Below are 7,500 nucleotides of genomic sequence, written 5' to 3' on the forward strand. Positions count from 1 at the left end.
CAGGCCCGACCCTGCTTAGCTTCCGAGATCAAACGAGATCGGGCGTTGCCAGGCTGGTATGGCCGTACGAAATAAGTTGACAACCATAGGCTACTTATCCATATACAGATTTAGCAATTGACAATGCAAGGTGGTCTCTCTCTCTCTCTCTCTCGTGTCAAAATGAAAACAGCTTCCAGCCCCTTTCATGAAGGACTACTTGTGCATATTGCAAGATTTCAGTTTCTAAGTGAATGAGCAAAAGAGCATACAGCACCTGGTATTCCCAGGCGGTCTCCCATCCAAGTACTAACCAGGCCCGACCCTGCTTAGCTTCCGAGATCAGACGAGATCGGGCGTTGCCAGGCTGGTATGGCCGTACGAAATAAGTTGACAACCATAGGCTACTTATCCATATACAGATTTAGCAATTGACAATGCAAGGTGGTCTCTCTCTCTCTCTCGTGTCAAAATGAAAACAGCTTCCAGCCCCTTTCATGAAGGACTACTTGTGCATATTGCAAGATTTCAGTTTCTAAGTGAATGAGCAAAAGAGCATACAGCACCTGGTATTCCCAAGCGGTCTCCCATCCAAGTACTAACCAGGCCCGACCCTGCTTAGCTTCCGAGATCAAACGAGATCGGGCGTTGCCAGGCTGGTATGGCCGTACGAAATAAGTTGACAACCATAGGCTACTTATCCATATACAGATTTAGCAATTGACAATGCAAGGTGGTCTCTCTCTCTCTCTCGTGTCAAAATGAAAACAGCTTCCAGCCCCTTTCATGAAGGACTTCTTGTGCATATTGCAAGATGTCAGTTTCTAAGTGAATGAGCAAAAGAGCATACAGCACCTGGTATTCCCAGGCGGTCTCCCATCCAAGTACTAACCAGGCCCGACCCTGCTTAGCTTCCGAGATCAGACGAGATCGGGCGTTGCCAGGCTGGTATGGCCGTACGAAATAAGTTGACAACCATAGGCTACTTATCCATATACAGATTTAGCAATTGACAATGCAAGGTAGTCTCTCTCTCTCTCTCTCTCGTGTCAAAATGAAAACAGCTTCCAGCCCCTTTCATGAAGGACTACTTGTGCATATTGCAAGATTTCAGTTTCTAAGTGAATGAGCAAAAGAGCATACAGCACCTGGTATTCCCAGGCCGTCTCCCATCAAAGTACTAACCAGGCCCGACCCTGCTTAGCTTCCGAGATCAGACGAGATCGGGCGTTGCCAGGCTGGTATGGCCGTACAAAATAAGTTGACAACCATAGGCTACTTATCCATATACAGATTTAGCAATTGACAATGCAAGGTGGTCTCTCTCTCTCGTGTCAAAATGAAAACAGCTTCCAGCCCCTTTCATGGAGGACTACTTGTGCATATTGCAAGATTTCAGTTTCTAAGTGAATGAGCAAAAGAGCATACAGCACCTGGTATTCCCAAGCGGTCTCCCATCCAAGTACTAACCAGGCCCGACCCTGCTTAGCTTCCGAGATCAAACGAGATCGGGCGTTGCCAGGCTGGTATGGCCGTACGAAATAAGTTGACAACCATAGGCTACTTATCCATATACAGATTTAGCAATTGACAATGCAAGGTGGTCTCTCTCTCTCTCTCTCTCTCGTGTCAAAATGAAAACAGCTTCCAGCCCCTTTCATGAAGGACTACTTGTGCATATTGCAAGATTTCAGTTTCTAAGTGAATGAGCAAAAGAGCATACAGCACCTGGTATTCCCAGGCGGTCTCCCATCCAAGTACTAACCAGGCCCGACCCTGCTTAGCTTCCGAGATCAGACGAGATCGGGCGTTGCCAGGCTGGTATGGCCGTACGAAATAAGTTGACAACCATAGGCTACTTATCCATATACAGATTTAGCAATTGACAATGCAAGGTGGTCTCTCTCTCTCTCTCGTGTCAAAATGAAAACAGCTTCCAGCCCCTTTCATGAAGGACTACTTGTGCATATTGCAAGATTTCAGTTTCTAAGTGAATGAGCAAAAGAGCATACAGCACCTGGTATTCCCAAGCGGTCTCCCATCCAAGTACTAACCAGGCCCGACCCTGCTTAGCTTCCGAGATCAAACGAGATCGGGCGTTGCCAGGCTGGTATGGCCGTACGAAATAAGTTGACAACCATAGGCTACTTATCCATATACAGATTTAGCAATTGACAATGCAAGGTGGTCTCTCTCTCTCTCTCTCGTGTCAAAATGAAAACAGCTTCCAGCCCCTTTCATGAAGGACTACTTGTGCATATTGCAAGATTTCAGTTTCTAAGTGAATGAGCAAAAGAGCATACAGCACCTGGTATTCCCAGGCGGTCTCCCATCCAAGTACTAACCAGGCCCGACCCTGCTTAGCTTCCGAGATCAGACGAGATCGGGCGTTGCCAGGCTGGTATGGCCGTACGAAATAAGTTGACAACCATAGGCTACTTATCCATATACAGATTTAGCAATTGACAATGCAAGGTGGTCTCTCTCTCTCTCTCTCGTGTCAAAATGAAAACAGCTTCCAGCCCCTTTCATGAAGGACTACTTGTGCATATTGCAAGATTTCAGTTTCTAAGTGAATGAGCAAAAGAGCATACAGCACCTGGTATTCCCAAGCGGTCTCCCATCCAAGTACTAACCAGGCCCGACCCTGCTTAGCTTCCGAGATCAGACGAGATCGGGCGTTGCCAGGCTGGTATGGCCGTACGAAATAAGTTGACAACCATAGGCTACTTATCCATATACAGATTTAGCAATTGACAATGCAAGGTGGTCTCTCTCTCTCTCTCGTGTCAAAATGAAAACAGCTTCCAGCCCCTTTCATGAAGGACTACTTGTGCATATTGCAAGATTTCAGTTTCTAAGTGAATGAGCAAAAGAGCATACAGCACCTGGTATTCCCAGGCGGTCTCCCATCCAAGTACTAACCAGGCCCGACCCTGCTTAGCTTCCGAGATCAGACGAGATCGGGCGTTGCCAGGCTGGTATGGCCGTACGAAATAAGTTGACAACCATAGGCTACTTATCCATATACAGATTTAGCAATTGACAATGCAAGGTGGTCTCTCTCTCTCTCTCTCGTGTCAAAATGAAAACAGCTTCCAGCCCCTTTCATGAAGGACTACTTGTGCATATTGCAAGATTTCAGTTTCTAAGTGAATGAGCAAAAGAGCATACAGCACCTGGTATTCCCAAGCGGTCTCCCATCCAAGTACTAACCAGGCCCGACCCTGCTTAGCTTCCGAGATCAGACGAGATCGGGCGTTGCCAGGCTGGTATGGCCGTACGAAATAAGTTGACAACCATAGGCTACTTATCCATATACAGATTTAGCAATTGACAATGCAAGGTGGTCTCTCTCTCTCTCTCGTGTCAAAATGAAAACAGCTTCCAGCCCCTTTCATGAAGGACTACTTGTGCATATTGCAAGATTTCAGTTTCTAAGTGAATGAGCAAAAGAGCATACAGCACCTGGTATTCCCAAGCGGTCTCCCATCCAAGTACTAACCAGGCCCGACCCTGCTTAGCTTCCGAGATCAAACGAGATCGGGCGTTGCCAGGCTGGTATGGCCGTACGAAATAAGTTGACAACCATAGGCTACTTATCCATATACAGATTTAGCAATTGACAATGCAAGGTGGTCTCTCTCTCTCTCTCTCTCTCGTGTCAAAATGAAAACAGCTTCCAGCCCCTTTCATGAAGGACTACTTGTGCATATTGCAAGATGTCAGTTTCTAAGTGAATGAGCAAAAGAGCATACAGCACCTGGTATTCCCAGGCGGTCTCCCATCCAAGTACTAACCAGGCCCGACCCTGCTTAGCTTCCGAGATCAGACGAGATCGGGCGTTGCCAGGCTGGTATGGCCGTACGAAATAAGTTGACAACCATAGGCTACTTATCCATATACAGATTTAGCAATTGACAATGCAAGGTGGTCTCTCTCTCTCTCTCGTGTCAAAATGAAAACAGCTTCCAGCCCCTTTCATGAAGGACTACTTGTGCATATTGCAAGATTTCAGTTTCTAAGTGAATGAGCAAAAGAGCATACAGCACCTGGTATTCCCAAGCGGTCTCCCATCCAAGTACTAACCAGGCCCGACCCTGCTTAGCTTCCGAGATCAAACGAGATCGGGCGTTGCCAGGCTGGTATGGCCGTACGAAATAAGTTGACAACCATAGGCTACTTATCCATATACAGATTTAGCAATTGACAATGCAAGGTGGTCTCTCTCTCTCTCTCTCTCTCGTGTCAAAATGAAAACAGCTTCCAGCCCCTTTCATGAAGGACTACTTGTGCATATTGCAAGATTTCAGTTTCTAAGTGAATGAGCAAAAGAGCATACAGCACCTGGTATTCCCAGGCGGTCTCCCATCCAAGTACTAACCAGGCCCGACCCTGCTTAGCTTCCGAGATCAGACGAGATCGGGCGTTGCCAGGCTGGTATGGCCGTACGAAATAAGTTGACAACCATAGGCTACTTATCCATATACAGATTTAGCAATTGACAATGCAAGGTGGTCTCTCTCTCTCTCTCGTGTCAAAATGAAAACAGCTTCCAGCCCCTTTCATGAAGGACTACTTGTGCATATTGCAAGATTTCAGTTTCTAAGTGAATGAGCAAAAGAGCATACAGCACCTGGTTTTCCCAGGCGGTCTCCCATCCAAGTACTAACCAGGCCCGACCCTGCTTAGCTTCCGAGATCAGACGAGATCGGGCGTTGCCAGGCTGGTATGGCCGTACGAAATAAGTTGACAACCATAGGCTACTTATCCATATACAGATTTAGCAATTGACAATGCAAGGTGGTCTCTCTCTCTCTCTCGTGTCAAAATGAAAACAGCTTCCAGCCCCTTTCATGAAGGACTACTTGTGCATATTGCAAGATTTCAGTTTCTAAGTGAATGAGCAAAAGAGCATACAGCACCTGGTATTCCCAAGCGGTCTCCCATCCAAGTACTAACCAGGCCCGACCCTGCTTAGCTTCCGAGATCAAACGAGATCGGGCGTTGCCAGGCTGGTATGGCCGTACGAAATAAGTTGACAACCATAGCTACTTATCCATATACAGATTTAGCAATTGACAATGCAAGGTGGTCTCTCTCTCTCTCTCTCTCTCTCGTGTCAAAATGAAAACAGCTTCCAGCCCCTTTCATGAAGGACTACTTGTGCATATTGCAAGATTTCAGTTTCTAAGTGAATGAGCAAAAGAGCATACAGCACCTGGTATTCCCAGGCGGTCTCCCATCCAAGTACTAACCAGGCCCGACCCTGCTTAGCTTCCGAGATCAGACGAGATCGGGCGTTGCCAGGCTGGTATGGCCGTACGAAATAAGTTGACAACCATAGGCTACTTATCCATATACAGATTTAGCAATTGACAATGCAAGGTAGTCTCTCTCTCTCTCTCTCTCGTGTCAAAATGAAAACAGCTTCCAGCCCCTTTCATGAAGGACTACTTGTGCATATTGCAAGATTTCAGTTTCTAAGTGAATGAGCAAAAGAGCATACAGCACCTGGTGTTCCCAGGCGGTCTCCCATCCAAGTACTAACCAGGCCCGACCCTGCTTAGCTTCCGAGATCAGACGAGATCGGGCGTTGCCAGGCTGGTACGGCCGTACGAAATAAGTTGACAACCATAGGCTACTTATCCATATACAGATTTAGCAATTGACAATGCAAGGTGGTCTCTCTCTCTCTCTCGTGTCAAAATGAAAACAGCTTCCAGCCCCTTTCATGAAGGACTTCTTGTGCATATTGCAAGATGTCAGTTTCTAAGTGAATGAGCAAAAGAGCATACAGCACCTGGTATTCCCAGGCGGTCTCCCATCCAAGTACTAACCAGGCCCAACCCTGCTTAGCTTCCGAGATCAGATGAGATCGGGCGTTGCCAGGCTGGTATGGCCGTACGAAATAAGTTGACAACCATAGGCTACTTATCCATATACAGATTTAGCAATTGACAATGCAAGGTAGTCTCTCTCTCTCTCTCTCTCTCTCGTGTCAAAATGAAAACAGCTTCCAGCCCCTTTCATGAAGGACTACTTGTGCATATTGCAAGATTTCAGTTTCTAAGTGAATGAGCAAAAGAGCATACAGCACCTGGTATTCCCAGGCGGTCTCCCATCCAAGTACTAACCAGGCCCGACCCTGCTTAGCTTCCGAGATCAGACGAGATCGGGCGTTGCCAGGCTGGTATGGCCGTACGAAATAAGTTGACAACCATAGGCTACTTATCCATATACAGATTTAGCAATTGACAATGCAAGGTGGTCTCTCTCTCTCTCTCTCGTGTCAAAATGAAAACAGCTTCCAGCCCCTTTCATGAAGGACTACTTGTGCATATTGCAAGATGTCAGTTTCTAAGTGAATGAGCAAAAGAGCATACAGCACCTGGTATTCCCAGGCGGTCTCCCATCCAAGTACTAACCAGGCCCGACCCTGCTTAGCTTCCGAGATCAGACGAGATCGGGCGTTGCCAGGCTGGTATGGCCGTACGAAATAAGTTGACAACCATAGGCTACTTATCCATATACAGATTTAGCAATTGACAATGCAAGGTGGTCTCTCTCTCTCTCTCGTGTCAAAATGAAAACAGCTTCCAGCCCCTTTCATGAAGGACTACTTGTGCATATTGCAAGATTTCAGTTTCTAAGTGAATGAGCAAAAGAGCATACAGCACCTGGTATTCCCAAGCGGTCTCCCATCCAAGTACTAACCAGGCCCGACCCTGCTTAGCTTCCGAGATCAAACGAGATCGGGCGTTGCCAGGCTGGTATGGCCGTACGAAATAAGTTGACAACCATAGGCTACTTATCCATATACAGATTTAGCAATTGACAATGCAAGGTGGTCTCTCTCTCTCTCTCTCTCTCGTGTCAAAATGAAAACAGCTTCCAGCCCCTTTCATGAAGGACTACTTGTGCATATTGCAAGATTTCAGTTTCTAAGTGAATGAGCAAAAGAGCATACAGCACCTGGTATTCCCAGGCGGTCTCCCATCCAAGTACTAACCAGGCCCGACCCTGCTTAGCTTCCGAGATCAGACAAGATCGGGCGTTGCCAGGCTGGTATGGCCGTACGAAATAAGCTGACAACCATAGGCTACTTATCCATATACAGATTTAGCAATTGACAATGCAAGGTGGTCTCTCTCTCTCTCTCTCTCTCTCTCTCTCGTGTCAAAATGAAAACAGCTTCCAGCCCCTTTCATGAAGGACTACTTGTGCATATTGCAAGATTTCAGTTTCTAAGTGAATGAGCAAAAGAGCATACAGCACCTGGTATTCCCAGGCGGTCTCCCATCCAAGTACTAACCAGGCCCGACCCTGCTTAGCTTCCGAGATCAGACGAGATCGGGCGTTGCCAGGCTGGTATGGCCGTACGAAATAAGTTGACAACCATAGGCTACTTATCCATATACAGATTTAGCAATTGACAATGCAAGGTGGTCTCTCTCTCTCTCTCTCTCTCGTGTCAAAATGAAAACAGCTTCCAGCCCCTTTCATGAAGGACTACTTGTG

At 46.9% G+C, this 7,500-nt stretch overlaps 25 non-coding genes and 1 pseudogene across 25 annotated transcripts in view; all 26 read right to left on the bottom strand.

Annotated features, from left to right (window-relative positions):
* LOC146248191 (5S ribosomal RNA) overlaps positions 1–70 on the bottom strand; it is a 119-nt gene extending 49 nt beyond the window's left edge. The window contains exon 1 of the ribosomal RNA XR_014733261.1: positions 1–70. This exon is cut by the window's left edge and continues 49 nt beyond it. This is a non-coding gene — a ribosomal RNA (5S ribosomal RNA).
* A 174-nt stretch (positions 71–244) lies between these two features.
* Positions 245–363, bottom strand: LOC146248192 (5S ribosomal RNA). Its single transcript, XR_014734440.1, has one exon. It is a non-coding gene; the product is annotated as a 5S ribosomal RNA (ribosomal RNA).
* Positions 364–533: 170 nt separating this feature from the next.
* On the bottom strand, positions 534–652 carry LOC146248193 (5S ribosomal RNA). The gene has a single exon (XR_014733262.1). It is a non-coding gene; the product is annotated as a 5S ribosomal RNA (ribosomal RNA).
* A 170-nt stretch (positions 653–822) lies between these two features.
* Positions 823–941, bottom strand: LOC146248194 (5S ribosomal RNA). Its single transcript, XR_014734442.1, has one exon. It is a non-coding gene; the product is annotated as a 5S ribosomal RNA (ribosomal RNA).
* Positions 942–1,115: 174 nt separating this feature from the next.
* Positions 1,116–1,234, bottom strand: LOC146248195 (5S ribosomal RNA; annotated as a pseudogene).
* A 166-nt stretch (positions 1,235–1,400) lies between these two features.
* Positions 1,401–1,519, bottom strand: LOC146248196 (5S ribosomal RNA). The gene has a single exon (XR_014733263.1). It is a non-coding gene; the product is annotated as a 5S ribosomal RNA (ribosomal RNA).
* A 176-nt stretch (positions 1,520–1,695) lies between these two features.
* Positions 1,696–1,814, bottom strand: LOC146248197 (5S ribosomal RNA). The gene has a single exon (XR_014734443.1). It is a non-coding gene; the product is annotated as a 5S ribosomal RNA (ribosomal RNA).
* Positions 1,815–1,984: 170 nt separating this feature from the next.
* LOC146248198 (5S ribosomal RNA) lies at positions 1,985–2,103 on the bottom strand. Its single transcript, XR_014733264.1, has one exon. It is a non-coding gene; the product is annotated as a 5S ribosomal RNA (ribosomal RNA).
* Positions 2,104–2,275: 172 nt separating this feature from the next.
* LOC146248199 (5S ribosomal RNA) lies at positions 2,276–2,394 on the bottom strand. Its single transcript, XR_014734444.1, has one exon. It is a non-coding gene; the product is annotated as a 5S ribosomal RNA (ribosomal RNA).
* Positions 2,395–2,566: 172 nt separating this feature from the next.
* On the bottom strand, positions 2,567–2,685 carry LOC146248200 (5S ribosomal RNA). Its single transcript, XR_014733023.1, has one exon. It is a non-coding gene; the product is annotated as a 5S ribosomal RNA (ribosomal RNA).
* A 170-nt stretch (positions 2,686–2,855) lies between these two features.
* Positions 2,856–2,974, bottom strand: LOC146248201 (5S ribosomal RNA). The gene has a single exon (XR_014734445.1). It is a non-coding gene; the product is annotated as a 5S ribosomal RNA (ribosomal RNA).
* Positions 2,975–3,146: 172 nt separating this feature from the next.
* On the bottom strand, positions 3,147–3,265 carry LOC146248202 (5S ribosomal RNA). The gene has a single exon (XR_014733024.1). It is a non-coding gene; the product is annotated as a 5S ribosomal RNA (ribosomal RNA).
* A 170-nt stretch (positions 3,266–3,435) lies between these two features.
* Positions 3,436–3,554, bottom strand: LOC146248203 (5S ribosomal RNA). Its single transcript, XR_014733265.1, has one exon. It is a non-coding gene; the product is annotated as a 5S ribosomal RNA (ribosomal RNA).
* A 176-nt stretch (positions 3,555–3,730) lies between these two features.
* LOC146248204 (5S ribosomal RNA) lies at positions 3,731–3,849 on the bottom strand. The gene has a single exon (XR_014734446.1). It is a non-coding gene; the product is annotated as a 5S ribosomal RNA (ribosomal RNA).
* A 170-nt stretch (positions 3,850–4,019) lies between these two features.
* LOC146248205 (5S ribosomal RNA) lies at positions 4,020–4,138 on the bottom strand. Its single transcript, XR_014733266.1, has one exon. It is a non-coding gene; the product is annotated as a 5S ribosomal RNA (ribosomal RNA).
* Positions 4,139–4,314: 176 nt separating this feature from the next.
* Positions 4,315–4,433, bottom strand: LOC146248206 (5S ribosomal RNA). Its single transcript, XR_014734447.1, has one exon. It is a non-coding gene; the product is annotated as a 5S ribosomal RNA (ribosomal RNA).
* Positions 4,434–4,603: 170 nt separating this feature from the next.
* LOC146248207 (5S ribosomal RNA) lies at positions 4,604–4,722 on the bottom strand. The gene has a single exon (XR_014733651.1). It is a non-coding gene; the product is annotated as a 5S ribosomal RNA (ribosomal RNA).
* A 170-nt stretch (positions 4,723–4,892) lies between these two features.
* LOC146248208 (5S ribosomal RNA) lies at positions 4,893–5,011 on the bottom strand. The gene has a single exon (XR_014733267.1). It is a non-coding gene; the product is annotated as a 5S ribosomal RNA (ribosomal RNA).
* A 177-nt stretch (positions 5,012–5,188) lies between these two features.
* Positions 5,189–5,307, bottom strand: LOC146248209 (5S ribosomal RNA). Its single transcript, XR_014734448.1, has one exon. It is a non-coding gene; the product is annotated as a 5S ribosomal RNA (ribosomal RNA).
* Positions 5,308–5,481: 174 nt separating this feature from the next.
* On the bottom strand, positions 5,482–5,600 carry LOC146248210 (5S ribosomal RNA). Its single transcript, XR_014733845.1, has one exon. It is a non-coding gene; the product is annotated as a 5S ribosomal RNA (ribosomal RNA).
* A 170-nt stretch (positions 5,601–5,770) lies between these two features.
* Positions 5,771–5,889, bottom strand: LOC146248211 (5S ribosomal RNA). Its single transcript, XR_014734056.1, has one exon. It is a non-coding gene; the product is annotated as a 5S ribosomal RNA (ribosomal RNA).
* Positions 5,890–6,067: 178 nt separating this feature from the next.
* On the bottom strand, positions 6,068–6,186 carry LOC146248212 (5S ribosomal RNA). Its single transcript, XR_014734449.1, has one exon. It is a non-coding gene; the product is annotated as a 5S ribosomal RNA (ribosomal RNA).
* A 172-nt stretch (positions 6,187–6,358) lies between these two features.
* Positions 6,359–6,477, bottom strand: LOC146248213 (5S ribosomal RNA). The gene has a single exon (XR_014734450.1). It is a non-coding gene; the product is annotated as a 5S ribosomal RNA (ribosomal RNA).
* A 170-nt stretch (positions 6,478–6,647) lies between these two features.
* LOC146248214 (5S ribosomal RNA) lies at positions 6,648–6,766 on the bottom strand. The gene has a single exon (XR_014733268.1). It is a non-coding gene; the product is annotated as a 5S ribosomal RNA (ribosomal RNA).
* A 176-nt stretch (positions 6,767–6,942) lies between these two features.
* Positions 6,943–7,061, bottom strand: LOC146248215 (5S ribosomal RNA). The gene has a single exon (XR_014733898.1). It is a non-coding gene; the product is annotated as a 5S ribosomal RNA (ribosomal RNA).
* A 184-nt stretch (positions 7,062–7,245) lies between these two features.
* Positions 7,246–7,364, bottom strand: LOC146248216 (5S ribosomal RNA). Its single transcript, XR_014734451.1, has one exon. It is a non-coding gene; the product is annotated as a 5S ribosomal RNA (ribosomal RNA).
* Positions 7,365–7,500: the final 136 nt, after the last annotated feature.

This window comes from Hypomesus nipponensis, chromosome 19 (genome assembly GCF_054491055.1).
Source record: "Hypomesus nipponensis isolate SF chromosome 19, ASM5449105v1, whole genome shotgun sequence".
Classification (NCBI taxonomy): domain Eukaryota; kingdom Metazoa; phylum Chordata; class Actinopteri; order Osmeriformes; family Osmeridae; genus Hypomesus; species Hypomesus nipponensis.